The sequence below is a fragment of the Cervus elaphus genome, chromosome X (assembly GCF_910594005.1).
Source record: "Cervus elaphus chromosome X, mCerEla1.1, whole genome shotgun sequence".
Classification (NCBI taxonomy): Eukaryota; Metazoa; Chordata; class Mammalia; order Artiodactyla; family Cervidae; genus Cervus; species Cervus elaphus.
The window spans coordinates 72,976,010-72,995,275 of NC_057848.1; the positions used below are offsets into that span (position 1 = coordinate 72,976,010).

The 19,266-nt window shown below is 43.8% G+C and overlaps 2 protein-coding genes and 1 long non-coding RNA gene across 9 annotated transcripts in view; 1 reads left to right on the plus strand and 2 right to left on the minus strand.

Annotated features, from left to right (window-relative positions):
* LOC122689685 (probable ATP-dependent RNA helicase DDX4) overlaps positions 1–19,266 on the minus strand; it is a 727,334-nt gene that overhangs the window by 431,234 nt on the left and 276,834 nt on the right. The window lies entirely within an intron of this gene.
* The window catches only part of LOC122689687 (probable ATP-dependent RNA helicase DDX4), a 437,080-nt gene that overhangs the window by 320,328 nt on the left and 97,486 nt on the right, over positions 1–19,266 (plus strand). The window lies entirely within an intron of this gene.
* LOC122689693 overlaps positions 1–19,266 on the minus strand; it is a 35,380-nt gene that overhangs the window by 4,929 nt on the left and 11,185 nt on the right. The window contains exons 2-3 of one of the 3 annotated variants that reach the window (XR_006339891.1): positions 11,346–11,614; positions 11,041–11,163 (exon numbers count right to left, since the gene is read on the minus strand). This is a non-coding gene — a long non-coding RNA (uncharacterized LOC122689693). Of the gene's footprint in view, positions 1–11,040; positions 11,615–19,266 lie in introns of all 3 variants that reach the window. The other 2 variants (XR_006339890.1, XR_006339889.1) reach the window with 2 other exon arrangements.

Consider the following 19,266-nt stretch of genomic DNA (forward strand, 5'->3'; position numbering starts at 1 on the left):
GTGATGCCATGCAACCATCTCATCCTCTGTTTTCCCCTTCTCCTCCCAATTTCAGTCTTTCCCAGCATCAGGGTCTTTTCAAATGAGTCAGTTCTTCTCATCAGGTGGCCAAAGTATTGGAGTTTTAGATTCAGCATCAGTCCTTCCAATGAATATTCAGGACTGATTTCCTTTAGGATGGACTGGTTGAATCTCCTTGCTGTCCAAGGGACTCTCAAGAGTCTTCTCCAACACCACAGTTCAAAAGCATCAAGTCTTTGGCGCTCAGGTTTCTTTATAGTCCAACTCTCACATCCATACATGACTGCTGGAAAAACCATAGCTTTGACTAGATGGACCTTTGTTGGCAAAGTAATGTCTCTGCTTCATAATAAGCTGACTAGGTTGGTCATAACTTTTCTTCCCAAGAGCAAGTGTCTTTTAATTTCATGGCTACAGTCACCATCTTCAGTGATTTTGGAGCCCACAAAAACAGAGTCTGTCACTGTTTCCACTGTTTCCCCATCTGTTTGCCATGAAGTGATGGGACCAGCTTCCATGATATTAGTTTTCTGAATGTTGAGTTTTAAGTCAACATTTTCACTCTCCTCTTTCAATTTCATCAAGAGGCTCTTTAGTTCTTCTTCACTTTCTGCCATAAGTGTGGTGTCATCTGCATATCTGGGGTTGGGGTACAGTTTTTCAGGGTATGCCAAGGAGGCAGGTTCTAAATGGTGAAAATCGTTTATTTGGACTACATTAAAAGTAATTAGATGTTCAAAAATTTGAGCTTGTTGGGGAATATTTTAGGGAAGGGCTCCTTCTCACACTTCTGTAACCATTCTGTAGCACGCTCCACTCCCAGACCCAAGCTTAACTTGCCTTCCTATTGTGCCTGATGTGTCATTTCCTCCTAAATGCCACAACGGTTCACCAAGCACTTGAGGGACACTGGCTCAGCTTGTCATTACATGTTTGAAAATCTGCCATATAGGAGGCACTTAAATATCTGGAGGATATCAAGGCAAATCTGGCCTTCTCAGAAATTCTTCCATGAAATGAAGAAGCTAGTTATAACAAATGACTAGGCAAGAGAGAGGAGCTCCCTCTTGCCACTATCTTATTCTTTCACATCATTGATCTGATTTTCCTGGACAGTGGGACGTTTTAAAGTTACTCATGGGCTAAAATGGTTTGTCTATGTTGGCTGTGTAAGTATCAGGCATCTCTCCTACAGATGCTTGCATAAATGAACTCGTGTCATTGCTGCTGTTTGTGTTTATGGTCGTGTTGACATGTATTGGGGGCCAAATAAAGTTGATACGACCAGATCATGTGATCTGTAAGATATTTTCTGATCTTCTACTGAGTGCCAAGGCCCATGGTGGCTGCCAGGACCACAGAGCATGACATGTGAACTCTGACTTGAGCAGCTCATGGTCTCATATGGGGTCTGGCCGCATACTTTTCACGGGGTTCTCGAGGCAAGAATACTGGAGTGATTGACATATCCTCCTCCAGTGGACCATGTTTTGTCAGAACTCTTCACTGTGACCCATCCGTCTTGGGTGGCCCTGCACGGTATGGCTCACAGCTTCATTGAGTTACACAAACCCCTTTGCCTCGACAAGGCTGTGATACATGAAGGGTACCCTGATGCTGGGAAAGATTGAAGGTAAAAGGAGAAGGAGGCTGCAGAGGATGAGATGGTTAGATAGCATCACCCAACCAATGGGCATGAATTTGAGCAAACTCTGTGAGACAGTGGAGGACAGAGGAGCCTGCAGTCTATGGGGTCGCAACATGTTGGACACAACGTAGCAACTGAATAACAATAAATTGTCACATAACAAAGTTCCTTCTTCATGTTCTAGAAGTGCCAAGGCATATAGACAACAAAAATGGATAATTACAAATATGTCAGGAAGCTTCCATAAGCCTCTTGTCCTTCTCCATCAGAGGGCAGACAGACTGAAAACCACAATCACAGAAAACTAACCAATCTGATCACATGGACCACAGCCTTGTCTAATTCAATGAAACTATGAGTCATGCTGTGTAGGGCCACCAAAGACGGACAGGTCATGGTGGAGAGTTCTGACAAAATGTGGTCCCTTGGAGAAGGGAATGGCTAACTATCTCAGTATTCTTGCCTCGAGAACCCCATGAACAGTATGAAAAGGCAAAAACATAGGACACTGAAAGTTGAACTCTCCAGGTCGATAGGTGCCCAATATGCTACTGGAGACCAGTGGAGAACTAACTCCAGAAAGAATGAAGAGACAGAGCCAAAGCAAAAACAACACCCAGCTGTGGATGTGACTGGTGATGGAAGGAAAGTCCGATGCTGTAAAGAGCAATATTGCATAGGAACCTGGATTGTTATGTCCACGAATCAAGGCAAATTGGAAGTGGTCAAACAGGAGATGGCAAGGGTGAACATTGACATTTTAGGAATCAGTGAACTAAAATGGACTGGAATGGGTGAATGTAACTCAGATGACCATTATATCAACTACTGTGGGCAAGCATCCCTTAGAAGAAATGGAATAGCCATCATAGTCAACAGAAGAATCTGAAATGCAGTACTTGGATGCAATCTCAAAAAACGACAGAATGATCTCTGTTTGTTTCCAAGGCAAACCATTCAATAGCACAGTAATCCAAGTCTATGCCCCGACCAGTAATGCTGAAGAAGCTGAAGTTGAATGGCTCTAAGAAGACCTACAAGACCTTCTAGAATTAACACCCATAAAATATGTCCTTTTCATTATAGGAGACTGGAATGCAAAAGTAGGAAGTCAGGAAATATCTGGAGCAACGGGAAAGGGGCCCAAGGTCAGGGGCAGCAGCCGAGAGGAGCTACACCATGTCAAAGGTAAGGAGCAGCGGCTGCACTTTGATGGAGCATCCTTGAAGAGATAACCCACGTCCAAGGTAAGAGAAACTGAAGTAAGACGGTAGGCACAGAGAGGGCATCAGAGGGCAGACAGACTGAAACCACAGCCATAGACAACTAGCCAATCTGATCACATGGACCACAGCCTGTCCTACTCAGTGAAACTAAGCCATGCCATGTGGGGACACCCAAGATGGACAGGTCATGGTGGAGAGCTCTGAAAGAACGTGGTCCACTGGAGAAGGGAATGGCAAACCACTTCAGTATTCTTGCCTTGAGAACCCCATGAACAGTATGAAAAGGCAAAAAGATAGGACACTGAAGGATGAACTCCCCAGGTTGGTAGGTGCCCGATATCCTACTGGAGATCAGTGGAGAAATAACTCCAGAAAGAATGAAGGGATGGAGCCAAAGCAAAAACAACACCCATTTCTGGATGGGACTGATGATAGAAGCAAGGTTTGATGTTGGAAAGAGCAATATTGCATAGGAACCTGGATTGTTAGGTCCATGAATCAAGGCAAATTGGAAGTGGTCAAACAGGAGATGACAAGAGTGAACATCCACATTCTAGGAATCAGCGAACTAAGATGGGCTGGAATGGGTGAATTTAACTCAGATGACCATTATATCTACTACTGTGGGCAGGAATCCCTTAGAAGAAATGGAGTAGTCAACAAAAGAGTCCAAAATGCAGTACTTGGATGCAATCTCAAAAACGAAAGAATGATCTCTGTTCGCTTCCAAGGCAAACCATTCAAGATCACGGTAATCCAAGTATTTGCCCCGACCAGTAACACTGAAGAAGCTGAAGTTGAACAGTTCTATGAAGACCTGCAAGGCCTTCTAGAACTAACACCCAACAAGGATGTCATTTTCATTATAGCGGACTGGAATGCAAAAGTAGGAAGTCAAGAAACACCTGGAGTAACAGGCAAAATTGGCCTTGGAGTACGGAATGACGAAGGGCAAAGGCTAAATTAGAGTTCTGCCAAGAGAATGCAGTGGTCATAGCAAACACCCTCTTCCAACAACACAAGAGAAGACTCTACACACGGACATCACCAGAAGGTCGACGCCGAAATCAGACTGATTATATTCTTTGCAGCCAAAGATGGAGAAGCTCTATATAGTCAGTAAAAACAAGACCAGGAGCTGACTGTGGCTCAGATCATGAACTCCTTATTGCCAAATTCAGACTGAAATTGAAGAAAGTGGAGAAAACCACTAGACCATTCAGGTATGACCTAAGTCAAATCCCTTATGACTACACAGTGGAAGTGACAAACAGATTTAAGGGACTAGATCTGACAGACAGCGTGCCTGAAGAACTAAGGACAGAGGTTTGTGACACTGTACAGCAGACAGGAATCAAGACCATCCCCAAGAAAAGGAAATGCAAAAAACAAAATCCCTGTCTGAGGAGGCCTTACAAATAGCTGTGAAAAGAAGAGAAGCAAAAAGCAAAGGAGAAAAGGAAAGATATTCCCATTTGAATGCAGAGTTCCAAAGAATACCAAGGAGAGATAAGAAAGTCTTCCTCAGTGATCAATGCAAAGAAACAGAGGAAAACAATAGAATGGGAAAGACTAGAGATCTCTTCAAGAAAATGAGAGATGCCAAGGGAATATTTCATGCAAAGATGGGCACAATAAAGGACAGAAATGGTAGGAACCTAACAGAAGCAGAAGATATTAAGAAGAGGTGGCAAGAATACACAGAACTATACAAAAAAGATCCTCATGACCTGGATAATCACGATGGTGTGATCACTGAACTAGAGCCAGATATCCTGAAATGTGAAGTCAAATGGGCCTTAGGAAGCATCACAAGGAACAAAGCTAGTGGAGGTGATGGAATTCCAGTTGAGCTCTTTCAAATCCTGAAAGATGACGCTTTGAAAGCGCTGCACTCAATATGCCAGTAAATTTGGAAAACTCAACAGTGACCACAGGACTGGAAAAGGTCAGTTTTCATTCCAATTCCAAAGAAAGACAGTGCCAAAGAATGGTCAAACTATCACACAACTGCACCCATCTCACATGCTAGTAAAGTAATGCTTAAAATTCTCCAAGCCAGGCTTCAGCAATATGTGAACCGTGAACTTCCAGATGTTCAGCTGGCCTTAGAAAAGGCAGAGGAACCAGAGATCAAATTGCCAACATCTGGTGGATCACTGAAAAAGCAAGAGAGCTCCAGAAAACCATCTCTTTCTGCTTTATTGACTATGCGAAAGCCTTTGACTGTGTGGATCACAATAAACTGTGGAGAATTCTGAAAGAGATGGAAATACCAGACCATCTGACCTGCATCTTGAGAAACCTGTATGCAGGTCAGGAAGAAACATAACTGGACATGGAAAAACAGACTGGTTCCAAATAGGAAAAGGAGTACGTCAAGGCTGTATATTGTCACCCTGCTTATGTAACTTATATGCAGAGTACATCATGAGAAATGCTGGGCTGGAGGAAGCACAGTCTGGAATCAAGATTGCCGGGAGAAATATCAATAACCTCAGATATGCAGATGACACCACACTTATGGCAGAAAGTGAAGAAGAAATAAAGAGCCTCTTGATGAAGGTGAAAGAGGAGAGTGAAAAAGTTGGCTTAAAGCTCAACACTCAGAAAACTAAGATCATGGCATCCGGTCCCATCACTTCATGGCAACAGATGGGAAAACAGTGGAAACAGTGGCTAACTTTATTTTTCTGGGCTCCAAAATCACTGCAGATGGTGATTGAAGCCATGCAATTAAAAGACGCTTACTCCTTGAAGGAAAGTTATGACCAACCTTAACAGCATATTGAAAAGCAGAGACATTACTTTGTCAACAAAGGTCCGTCTAGTCAAGGCTATGATTTTTCCAGTGGTCATGTATGGATGTGAGTTGGACTATAAAGAAACCTGAGTGCCGAAGAATTGATGCTTTTGAACTGTGGTGTTGGAGAAGACTCTTGAGAGTCCCTTGGACTGCAAGGAGATCCATCCAGTCCATCCTAAAGGAAATCAGTCCTGAATATTCATTGGAAGGACTGATGGTGAAGATGAAACTCCAATACTTTGGCCACCTGATGCGAAGAGGTGACTCATTTGAAAAGACCCTGATGCTGGGAGGGATTGGGGGCAGGAGGAGAAGGGGACGACAGAGGATGAGATGATTCGATGCCATCACTGACTCAATGGACGTGGGTTTGGGTGAGCTCCAGGAGTTGGTGCTGGACAGGGAGGCCTGGCGTGCTGCAGTTCATGGGGTCGCAAAGAGCTGGACACAACCGAGTGACTGAACTGAACTGAACTGAACTGAATGGGAAAATTTGGCCTTGGAGTACAGAATGAAGCAGTGCAAAGGCTAACAGAGTTTTGCCTAGAGAACACACTGGTCATAGCAAATACCCTCTTCCAACAACACAAGTGAAGTCTCTCCATATAGACATCACTGCATGGTCAAAACCAAAATCAGATTGATTATATTTTTGCAGCCAAAGATGGAGAATCTCTATACAGTCAGCAAAAACAAGACTGGGAGCTGACTGTGGCTCAGATCATGAACTCGTTATTGCCAAGTCCAGACTTAAACTGAAGAAAGTAGGCAAAACCACTAAACCATTCAGGTATGACCTAAGTCAAATCCCTTATGACTACACAGTAGAAGTGACAAACAGACTCAAGGGATTAGATCTGATAGACAGAGTGCCTGAAGAACTATGGATGGAGGTTCATGAAATTGTACAGGAGGCAGTGATCAAGAGCATCCCCAAGAAAAAAAATGCAAAATGGCAAAATGATTGTTGGAGGAGGCCTTACAAACAGCTATGAAAAGAAGAGAAGCAAAAGGCAATGGAGAAAAAGAAAGATATACCCATTTGAATGCAGAGTTCCAAAGAATAGCAAGGACAGATAAGAAAGCCTTCCTCAGTGATCAGTGCAAAGCAATAGAGGAAAACAATAGAATGGGAAAGACTAAAGATCTCTTGAAGAAAGTTAGAGATACCAAGGGAACTTTTCATGCAGATATGGGCACAATAAAGGACAGAAATGGTAGGGACCTAACAGAAGTATAAGGTATTAAGTACAGGTGGCAAGAATACACAGAAGAATATACAAAAAAGATCTTCATGACCTGGATAATCATGATGGTGTGACCACTAACCTAGAGCCAGACATCCTGGAATGCAAAGTCAAGAGGGCCTTAGGAAGCATCACTATGAACAAAAGCTAATGAAAGTGATGGAATTCCAGTTGAACTATTTCAAATCCGAAAAGATGATGCTGTGAAAATGTTGCACTCAATATGTCAGCAAATGTGGAAAACTCAGCAGTGACCACAGGACTGGAAAAGGTCAGTTTTCATTCCAAACCCAAAGAAATGTAATGCCAAGGAATGCTCAAACTACTGCACAATTGTACTCATCTCACACGCTAGGAAAGTAATGCTCAAAATTATCCAGGCTAGCCTTCGACAGCACATGAACCATGAACTTCCAGATGTTTAAGCTGGATTTAGAAATGACAGAAAACCAGACATCAAATTGCCAACATCCGGTGGATCACCAAAAAAGCAAGAGTGTTCCAGAAAAAAAAACATCTACTTCTGGTTTATTGACTATGCCAAAGCCTTTGACTGTGTGGGCCACAACAAACTGTGGAAAATTCTTAGAGAGATGGGAATAACAGACCACCTGACTTGCAGGTCAAGAAGCAACCGTTAGAACTGGAGATGGAACAGCAGACTTTCCAAATCAGGAAAGGAGTATGTCAAGGCTGTATATTGCCACCCTGTTTATTTAACTTATATGCAGGGTACATGATGAGAAATGCTGGACTGGATGAAGCACAAGCTGGAATCAAGTTTGCTGGGAGAAATATCAATAACCTCAGATATGCAGATGACACCACACTTATGGCAGAGAGTGAAGAAGAACTAAAGAGCCTCTTGATGAAGGTGAAAGAGGAGAGTGAAAAAGCTGGCCTAAAATTCAACATTTAGAAAACTAAGATCATGGCATCTGGTCCCATCACTTCATGGCAAACAGATGGGGAAACAGTGGAAACAGTGACAGACTTTGTTTTTGTGGGCTCCAAAATCATTGAAGATGTTGACTGCAGCCACAGAAATAAAAGATGCTTGCTCCTGGGAAGAAAAGCTATGACCAACCTAGACAGCTTATTATGAAGCAGAGACATTACTTTGCCAACAAAGGTCCATCTAGTCAAGGCTATGGTTTTTCAAGCAGTCATGTATGGATGTGAGAGTTGGACTATAAAGAAAGTTGAGCATTGAAGAATTTATTCTTTTGAACTGTGGTGTTGGAGAAGACTCTTGAGAGTTCCTTGGACTGCAGGAAGATCCAACCAGTGCATCCTAAAGGACATCAGTCCTGAATATTCATTGGAAGGACTGATGCTGAATCTAAAACTCCAATACTTTGGCCACCTGATGCGAAGAGCTGACTCATTTGAAAAGATCCTAATGCTGGGAAAGATTGAAATTGGGAGGAGAAGGGGACAATAGAGGATGAGATAGTTGCATGGCATCACCGACTCAATGGACATGAGTTATAGGAAACTCCAGAGATGGTGATGGACAGGGAGGCCTGGTGTGCTGCAGTCCATGGGGTCGCAAAGAGTCGGACACAACTGAGCCACTGAACTGAACTGAACAAACACTTTTGTTTTTGAGTGAGAATGTTTAGCCTGACAGGTTTAAAGGAGTTGGCTAAGTACATGGTTATGAGCAGGGGCTCTGATTCCAGCCAGCCTGGATTTCAATCTTGACTGTGCCACTTGCTGGCTGTGTGATCTTGTGTAAGCGTTCAACCTCTCTGTGCCTCAGTTCCCTCATCTGTAAACCATGGATAGCGATAGTACCTAACTCATGGCTCAGTTATGAGGACAAAACCAGGTAATATTTATAAACCACGTTCAACAGCACCTGGTACATATTAAATGCCAAGTGAGGGCTTATTAAATCAACAAATTCTGACCTCATCAGACACTGCTGTGTAGCCTCAGGATTCTGTCATTTGGCTCAGTAAATGGAACTGGGAAAGTCTGTAAAACAGGGCTAAAACTTGTGCTCCACTGAGCTGTGATGAACTTGAAACACTTAGCCTCCTGAAAAGCATGCTGTATGGTTATCCTTCTCCTTGACAGAGGCCTGGAAGCCCTCGGATCCTCCCATGCTCTAGAGTGTGCTATTGCACCTCTCGAATGTTCATAGTGTTTCTGCAACAACCCAGTGGTCAATTCTGGTGAAGTCCCTTAACATCTTGAATGTAGTCCATGACTACAGCAGCTTACTGTGGGATGCATAAAATACATCATAATAACAATGGTAACTGCTTACCAGTACACTACAGGTTATACAGTGGATCACGGAGATGATCTCATTTGCTAAAACAAGCAATGGGGCGCAATAGGCTTGAGATTCTGGCCTTTGAATGAGCCCGAGCCAAATAAATACTTTGGGAGCTCTATTCCTGGAGGGGGTTTTTTTTTGTTGTTGTTGTTGTTTTTTTTTTTTTTGAGTTTTTGACAGAACACATGGATGGCCTCCCTTCCCATGACTTAAGCCTCCAATAGCTAAACTGCAGGGTATAACTTGCATTTCACTCTCTCAGTCACCTCTGCTGCCATTTCAGATCACAGAGGTCACAGTAATAATTTGAAACCAGATGTTTGCTATTCCTTAGCCTCTTCTCATTTAGATAAATAAGTATTAATAGATCAACATCCTGACATGTGCTGCTCATCCACAAACACTCATTTATGCCTTTTCCACCACCCTCTCATGGGCATGTGCTTTTCTTGCCCATCAAACACATCCTGCTGTTACAGCAGAGGTAACTGGGAGCCTTGGCCCAAGTGGAAAATTCATATCAACAGGAATACTTATTATTTGCGATCACCTTCTAATTAGTTCCATCATTTCCGTACTCTTCTGAGCCCAGCTCTGGATATTCCCATATGTCTGCTTCCCTGGTACTTGAAGATGCAGTTTGCTTTCCAGCACTGGCAGTCAGTAGCCCAGGGTAGACAAAATAACCCAGCAAAGAGAGCTCCCTACAGGGAAGGAGTGCCAGTGAGAAGAGCCAGACAGGCAGCCCACGATGCTCTCAGAAAAACAGCTGTTGCAGGGACCAATTCTGTCCCTATAAGGACAGACCCCAAACAAGTTGCTTTAAAATTATTTGTGAAAACATTAAAACTGTCATTACTCAAAATTGCCCAGCATCTCAAGAAACTTTGCAGGCCACACCTAGGGGCTTAATTCTTGAATCATGTCAAGAGCTGCCACACTTCCAGGCACGTTGGAGTTAGCCAGTCAACCGTGACCCAATTTCCTGAGAGATGTCAGGCTGGTGGAGGAAATGAAGGAATCAAGGGCATGCTAGTGGGTTTGTCCACACTTGTGTTTTCACTTATAATGAAAACTGCTCCTTCCATCTTCCCTGCCACCATTGCTTTTACGTATATGATGTTGAACTTGGAAAGGCCCTGAGGGATTGGATCAGGCAGGAAAGGCTAGACTCTTCTGGTCCTCTATGACTGACTCTCTATGACTTTTCTGATCTAATCTTCAGAGAGTCTGCTGCTCACTCCTGATATATGTATATCAATACCAATGTACCAGTTTATACCAATATATTGGTATCTACCAGTGTACCAATTTATACTGATTTAAAGCCAAATGTACAATAATTGATGAATAGATAGAATGTGTATATATGCAAGGCTTCCCTGATAGCTCGGTTGGTCAATGATATGTTATTCAACCATTAAAAAGGAATGAACTAAAATCTTAAGGGGAAAAAAAGAAGGAAGTACTGATACTTGTTCCAACCTGAACCAACCTTTAACTATTTAAATGGGGATAGGTTCCAGAGAATGGCTTTTCTTTCTAGAGATGGATGTGATGGGTAATTTCTAGCTAGTGATTTTCTAGAGGGGGATTCAGATGTTGGGTAGGGTTTGGGAGTAGATGTATATATACACTCACACACACACATACACATGAAAGGTTCTCTCTGGTTGGACTTACTGATAAAACACTTAGAGGAGGGCTATAACATTTTAAAAGGACAAATTCTGGAAGGTATGAAGAAAGTGCAACCCACTGCTTTAGTGATTTGCTTGTCTCTGACAACAGCTGCAACTCACCTACAGCCTCCAATCCATGACAGGGCAGAATTCTCAGCGATCTTGCTGTTAAGGCTGAAGGAACATAGCAAAAGGGCAGGTATTCCAAAGGCCCGTGTGAGGCATCCACTGATTGGTTGTCAGCTGCACTGTCAAGAGTAACATCAGCACCCCAAACATGTGGGTCCCTGGCACCCATCAATTTTGTTAGTTTCCCTGAACAAGCACCAGCAGATGGTAGGTGAGGCCAGCCTTGGATCAACACTCTAGGGTGATAACACTTGTGTGGGGTTGGGGGGTGGAGTTGAAGTTCTAAGCTCACCGACCTGCTTCAGGGATTCAAATCTCCTGTTCGATGCTGCAAGACACAAGTTCATTCTCAAGGAGGAATTGGAGGAAAGGAAAACTCCATAATCCATGTCACACCCCAAGGTTTGAACACGCAGTTGTAATTGGTTCAGAGGCTGTTCTTTAAGCTGAGTTAGGAGTGGAGGAGGCTCTGGTTTGCACAGTCAGGCAGGGACGTGTTCGTGTGTACAAGGTGACTTTCACACATATTCTGGTCAATATGCCACGGGCATTGCATAGACCCCATCTGTGGGCACAAACAACATTGCCAACTGAGAACAAAGCCAGTGGCCTCTGCAGAAACCAAAGCTACAAGTGAAGCCTCGAGAGATATAACTAGGCTACGACTCTCTGAGCTCTTTCTCTGAGCCAGGCCCTTGGTTAGACACCCTGGGTGGTAGGATGAGAGGAAGGAAAATCAAGGCGACAATGTTATTAGGAGCCAGGAACACAGGCTTAGGGAACCTACATTCCCCAGAGCCACTGACATGTGAATGACGTCACTGGCCTCTTACTGGATCAGCTTTGTGTCTCCTGTCCTTTTCCAACTCAAGCCAGTACCTGAGCCTCCACACTCATCCAGTCACCAAGGTCCACCAGTTCTAAGTCAGAGATGTCTCAACCCCGCTTTCTCCTATGGCCATGGGCTGAATTCAGGCCCTCATGCTTTCTGATCTTCTAACTGCTCTCTACTCCCAGGACCTCAAATCTGTCCTCCACACTGCTGATGAGGAACTATCTAGAAGCACTGACAGGACCACTGAGAAAGGCTCTGGGCTTTCTGTAGGTAAGGGGAGGAAGTCTCCAGTTCAAAACAGCTGACATCAACATCATTGGACAGCCACTCTGGTGCTCTACCCCGCTGCCTAAGGGGCAAAGCAAGGAACGGAGCTGGCTGCCACTTCCAGGGGAAGTGGGCAGTCAAGAAGTGGGCCACACCAAAATGTGGATCTTGAGCCTCCTCTGCCCTCTATGCAAATGCCCAGTGCTGACTCTTAAAAATAGTCTTTGCACTTCATGTAGCACCTTTCTTCAGAGGATTTCACAAAAGAAGTTCAAAGCAATCTGCTCACAGACTTGGGTGGCAGGTGTCCCTTCCCTGGCAGTGTCTGAGTATAGAAGGAGAAGACAAGGGAGCAGGGCCTTGCCACTTCCTTGGGAGACTTTCTTCTGCTTTTGAATTCCTTCCTGGTCCTCTGAAATCCAAAGTAAAATCCCATTTAATATAAAGAATATAAACACATCGCACTGTGTGTCCGAGTGAGAGACAGAGAAGGCAGGGAGCAAGTAAAGGCAGGAAACAGAAGAACTGAATGGTTAACAGTGTCACCTCCTCTGGGAAGGAGGATGGGGGCAGGCTGTGTGGACTGATTGCTCCTTTCATTTCTGGGCTGTATGATTTTGCTTTTTTTGCAAGAAAGTATATTTATTGCTCGGGTAATATAAAAAAAATCTCTTTGTAACATAAAGTATCATGAATATTGGTGAAAAAAAGTAATGAAGCATTTTGGTGGGAAAGTCAAGCAGTACCATGCACATCTCGACTCTGTGGGAGAAGGCGAGGGTGGGATGATCTGAGAGAATAGCATTGAAACATGTATATTATCAAGTGTCAAACAGATCTCCAGTCCAGGTTTGATGCATGAGACAAGTACTCAGGGCTGGTGCGCTGGGATGACCCAGAGGGATGGAATGGGGAGGTAGGTGGGAGGGGGATTCAGGATGTGGAACACATGTATACCCCTGGCTGATTCATGTCAATGTATGAAAAACCACTACAATATTGTAAAGTGATTAGCCTCCAATTAAAATAAATAAATGAAAAAAATAATTTAATAAAATATTAAACAAGTACTGAACATTTATATTGAATATAAATATAAATGAATATTTTCCTTGCTTCTTAAAAACAAGCTTTAGATGCTGTTTTTCTTGGACTTAAAGACATGGGAAGGAAAACATTTTTAGTATTAGGTTATCAATAGAAGGTACTCATATCTTGCTTGTAGTGGAGGTTATACAGCTTAATGTATTTGTCAAAACTTAGCACTGTACACTGAAAATAGAAAATTTTACTCCATGTAACTTATGCCCCCCAAATAAGTAAAATAATATGTTATCATTAGAGGGTGGTTGGCTATCCACAAGTAACTACCACCACTAAATGCAGATTTTCTGCATGTAAGACTGTTTATCAGCTTAAATACAGTATTTCATGTAATAACCTCAATATGCCTGACACCAGCATTAATTTCCATTTACAGATAAAAAAATAGATGTGAAGTGTAGCTCCTGTAGAATTAGGGGGCAGAAAACAGTTACAGACATGCAGAGTTCAGAGCAGTTAAAGTAAAAAGAAACTAGGAATGTTCAGGCCTGCTCACTGTGCTCTTTATCTTATTTGTTCTCAGGGAAGGGATAGAGAAAAACTCATTTTTCTTTTTTTCCTTTTCATTGCAACACATGCGCACCTGTCAGTTTATCTCCTCCTTATTGATGGATGAGGGAACTTGCTGTCATTCTTGTCTGGCTGAGGAATGAAGTTCAGTTTTCCTCCATGTGACAATCACCAGCTGTTCAGCCCAGGGGCCCATCTATCTCCTACTTCAAATTTTCATTGAGAGATGAACCTCACAAATCTTTATTGGGGTTCTGAGGGGTAGATTGTCAGTCTTCCGTAACTTCTTTAGTGCTGACACAGGACTCGTAGATGCTACCTAGTTTGGGTTATGGAGCTCTTGCCTAGTTTTAAAAAGGGGCCCTAAGGTGACTTTTCTGGTTATTCCTACATGATCTGTTCGAAGGAGTGGCTGTAATCTCTCTGGGGGGTATGGGTTTTTGCTCCGCATCATCATTTTCTTGATGTAAGTATGTTGTCATCTGGAGGAGACAAAACTTAGCAGATTTTTTGTTTTGTCTTTTTTTTTTTTTTTTTAAGAAAAACAGAGGCCATAGATCAGTAAAAGAGTTATTGTAAATGGGGGTCAATGAAAGAGTAATAATCAAGTTATATTTGATGACAATTTTGGTTCTGGTCCAGGTAGGGTCAGTGCTTGGGTCATCCTGTTCAAAGGAATGGAGCTATTTGGACTCAGAAGTACTTGGAGGAATGGCAACCTGGACCTTAGCAGACAAGATAGAAAAAGCTAAGCCTGAAATTAAGCCTGAATCCTAATTTAGATTTAACACTTGTAGCCAGGTAGCCTGGCTCATTGTCTGTTGTTGTTCAGCCATGTCCAGCTCCTTCTGATCCCATGAACTGCAGCACACCAGACTTCCGTGTCCTTCACTATCTCCCAAAGTTTGCTCAAACTCATGTCCATTGAGATGGTGATGCCATCCAACCATCTCATTCTCTGTCATTGGAGTCTTTTGGGCCTAGAAAAGAGAACAACAGTCTCAAAGGTCCCTTGCTGAACCATCTAACTTCAGAGAAACAAAACAGAACTTTAGTTCCACCCTGATGCTACAGGCCGGTTGCATCTATCTGGGACTTATCAACCCCTATCCAGAAACCTTCCACCCCCTACACTTACCCAGAAGACTTACACCCCCTGCCCAACTACAAATGTCATCTCAACAAAAGAATACTCAAAATATCCCGCCTGATTAACGTTTCCCTTATTGCTTCCACAAACCTCCCTATAAGTATGAAGCCTCCCTGATCCCTCTCGGCGCTCAGCCTGGTCGTTAGGCTGACTGTCGCCCCTCCTTGCCTGAATAAAGGTAACCTACTTCTGTTGAGGTCGTCTTTCATTTTCTGCCTTGCCCGAACTGTACCTTACAGTCATGCCCTTCTCCTCCTGCCTTCAACCTTTCCCAGCTTCAGGGGCTTTTCTACTGAGTTGGCTCTTTGCATCAGGTAGCCAAAGTATTGGAGCTTCAGCTTCATTTAGTTGTCTAGGTTTATCTAAGTAGACTTTAACATTTCATGTGGCTATTGGTCATTACATATGTTTTTTTTTCCGCCAACATATGGTCCAGAGAAATTTCACTGTCTAAACATACAACAGTTACAACAAAAGACCTTTAAAAATATGATTGCTGCTGAATGGCTGATGGCATTCTAAGTCTGGCACAGCTCAGAAGACTCACGTTCTTAACAATACAAGGACTTGTCTGAAATCACACCATAGCATCACCTAGGTATTTCCATAGCTGCTTTATTTTGTTTGTGCCAGAAGTCCTCTTGGAGGAGGTTGCCATTAACCCCACTATAGGGCTGCCAGGCGGGCGATCCACAAACTGGAGAGCAATTACACCGAAGAAGTTCTGGCACTCCTGAGAAAGCTCTAAGCCCCACAATAGACTTCCCAACTTGGGAATCTGACAAAGGGATTGAGAATCTCCAGAGAAACTGACTTTGAAGGTCAGTGAGATCTGATTACAGAACTTCCACAGGACTGGGGAAACAGAGACACTCAGAGGACAGAAACAAAACCTTGTGTGCACCAGGACCCAGGAGAAAGGAGCAGTGGTCCCACAAGAGACTGAGCCAGACTTGCCTGTGAGTGTTCCAGAGTCTCCGGTGGAGGCCTGGGTCAACAGTGACATGCTGTGGGGTTAGGGTCACTGACAGCAGCAGTCCTGGGAGGCACAGCATGCTGGCACAAGTCCTCTTGAAGGAGGTTGCCATTATCCCAATCATAATTTGGTCCCAGGTCAAAATACAGGGCAGGAACACAGCCCCACTCATCAGCAGAAAATTGGATTAAAGATTTACTGAGCATGTCCTTGCCCACCAGAGCAAGACCCAGTTTTCCCCATGGCCAGTCCCATCCACCAGGAAGCTTGCACACGCCTCTTATCCTCATCCATCAGAGGGCAGAGAGAATGAAAACCACAATCGTGCAAAACTAAGCTAACTGATCACATGGATCACAGCTTTGTGTGACTTAATGAAACTATGAGCCATGCCATGTAGTGTCACCCAAGATGAATGAGTCATGGTGGAGAGTTCCCACAAAATGCGGTCCACTGGAGAAGGGAATGGAAAATCACTTCAGCATTCATGCCCTGAGAACCACATGAACAGTATGAAAAGGCAAAAAGGTATGACACTGAAAGATGAACTCCCCATGCTGGTAGGTGCCCAATATGCTTCTGGAAAAGCGTGGAGAATTAGCTTCAGAAAAAATGAAGAGGCTGAGCCAAAGCAGAAACACTGGGCAGTGTGGCTGTGTCTGCTGGTGAAAGTAAAGTTTGATGCTGTAATATAATTGTATAGGAATACTATTGTATAGGAACCTGGAATGTTAAGTCCATGAATCAAGGTAAATTGGAAGTGGTCAAACAGGAGATGTCTAAAGTGAACATCAACATTTTATGTATCAGTGAATTAAACTGGATGGGAATGGGCGAACTTAGTTCAGATGACCATGATATCTATTACAGTGGGCAAGTATCTCTTAGAAGAAGTGGAGTAGCCTTTGTAGGTGCCATTAGAGTCTGAAATGCAGTACTTGGGTGCAATCTCAAAAGTGACTTACTGACCTAGGTTCATTTCCAAGGTAAACCATTTGCTATCACAGTAATCCAAGTCTGTGCCCCAGCCACAGATGCCAAAGAAGCCGGAGCTGAACAGTTCTATGAAGACCTACAAGACCTTCTAGAAAAAAGTGAAAGTGAAGTTGCTCAGTTGTGTCCGACTCTTTGCGACCTCATGGACTGTAGCCTACCAGGCTCTTTCATCCATGGGATTTTCCAGGCAAGAATACTGGAGTGGGTTGCCATTTCCTTCTCCAGGAGATCGTCCCGACCCAGGGATTGAATCCGGGTCTCCTGCATTGTAGGCAGACGCTTTACCCTCTGAGCCACCAGGGAAGTCTAGAACTAACACCCAAAAAAAGATGTCCTTTTCATCATAGGGAATTGGAATGCAAAAGTAGGAAGTCAAGAGATACCTGGAGTAACAGGCAAGTTTGGCCTTGGAATCTAAAATGAAGCAAGGGGGAGGAGCCAAGATGGTGGAGGAATAGGACAGGGAGACCGCTTTCTCCCCTACAAATTCATCGAAAGAACAATTGAACGCTGATCAAACTTCACAAAACAACTTCTGATCGCTAGCAGGCGCCCAGAAAAGCAGCCCATTGTCTTCGAAAGGAGGTAGGACAAAACATAAAAGATAAAAAGAGAGACAAATGAGCTAGGGACGGAGACCCGTCCAGGGAAGGGAGTCTTAATAGAGGAAGTTTCCAAACACCAGGAAACCCTTGCACTGGCGGGTCTGGGGGAAGTTTTCGAATCTCGGAAGGCAACCTAACTGGGAGGAAAAATAAATAAAACCCGCAGATTACATGCCTAAAAGCAACTCCCAGCAGAAAAGTATCCCAGACGCCCGCATCCGCCACCAGCAAGTGGGGGCAGAAGAGAGAGGAGCGGTCAGCATTGCTTAGGGTAAGGACCGGCCCAAAGGCCCTGAGAGCAATCGGAGGGAGCTTTCGTGAGATAGCAACTTAAGCTGTGGGATAGCAAGAGAAAGAGAGAAAATTAACCGGCCCGAACACACTGCCGGCCGTTCGCAGAACAAAGGGACTGAGCAACTCCAGAGAAGAGCTAGCCGGCGGCTGACCAGCCCATCCCCGCCGGAGGCAGGAGGCAGGGGGGAGGGGAAACGGGCAAACTCGGCCCCAAGGACGGCATCCTCTACCAAACTGCAAACAGGCTCCCAGTTTCTAACCAAAGACTTCCTGAGATCCTGGATGGTTGACATCCGCCAGGAGGGTCGTGGCTAACCACAAGGCGCATGCACCCGACTGGCGCAGGCAGAAACTGAGACTGGGACCGTGGAGGAGAGAAGGCGCCACCGCACCCGGGGAGAGTGCGCTTGTCAAGCTCCTGGCTGCCTGAGGTGCTCCAGCCGGGGAAGGCACAAAACGCAGGTTCAACCGAGTCCGCACTTTTGTGGAATACCCGAAAACTGGAACCGCATGCAACGCAGGGCCCGCTCCATATAGAGCAGCCGGGAGCCTGAGCAGTGTAGACGGGAAAAGCACACACACCCGTGAGTGGGGGCAAACCCAGTGTGGCCGGAACACTGTGAGTACTACCCACACACAGCGATATCTGTCTGCAGCGCCCCTCCCTCCCCGCAGCAGGACTGAACTATCAACCTGAACAAGAGACCACCTCCGCCCACCTGTGTGAGGGTGGAAATTAGACACTGAAGAGACCGCCAAACAGAATCCAAATAAACAAAGGGAACCTCTGCAGAAGGGACCGGTGAAACAGATTAAAATCCCTGTAGGTAACACTGACTACACCGGAAGGGGCCTATAGATATCAAGAAGTGTAAGCTGGAACCAGGAGCTATCTGAAACTGAACTGAACCCACAATCACCGCAACAGCTCCAGAGAAATTCCTAGATATATTTTTACCTTTTTTTTTAATTAAAAAAATTTTTTTTCTTTCTTATCGTTCTTATTTTTTCTCTTTTATTTTCTTTTAAAATTCCCTATTACTCCCCCATTACTCCTTAACTTTCATTTTCATATATTTTTATGATTTTTTTAATTAGGAAAAATTTTTGTTCTTTTTTTTTCTTTTTTTTCTCATATTTTCTTTTAAAGTTCTCTATTACTCCTCTATTACTCCTTAATTTTCATTTTCATTTCACTATACCCTTGCAAAAAAAAAAAAAAAGAGAGAAGGCCTATTTTTAAACCGAACTTCATATATATTTCTAAAATTTTTTGTGATTTTGTTTTTGTTTTTAATACTGTATTTTTAAGAGTCTAACCTCTAGATTTTAATCTTTGTTTTTCAGTATGTGATATAAATTTTGGACATGTAAGAATCCAGGATTCAGTTCCCATTTCTATTCAGGAGTGTGTTGATTACTCTCTCCCACTTTTGACTCTCCGTTTTCCACCTTAGAACACCTCTATTTCCTCCCTTCC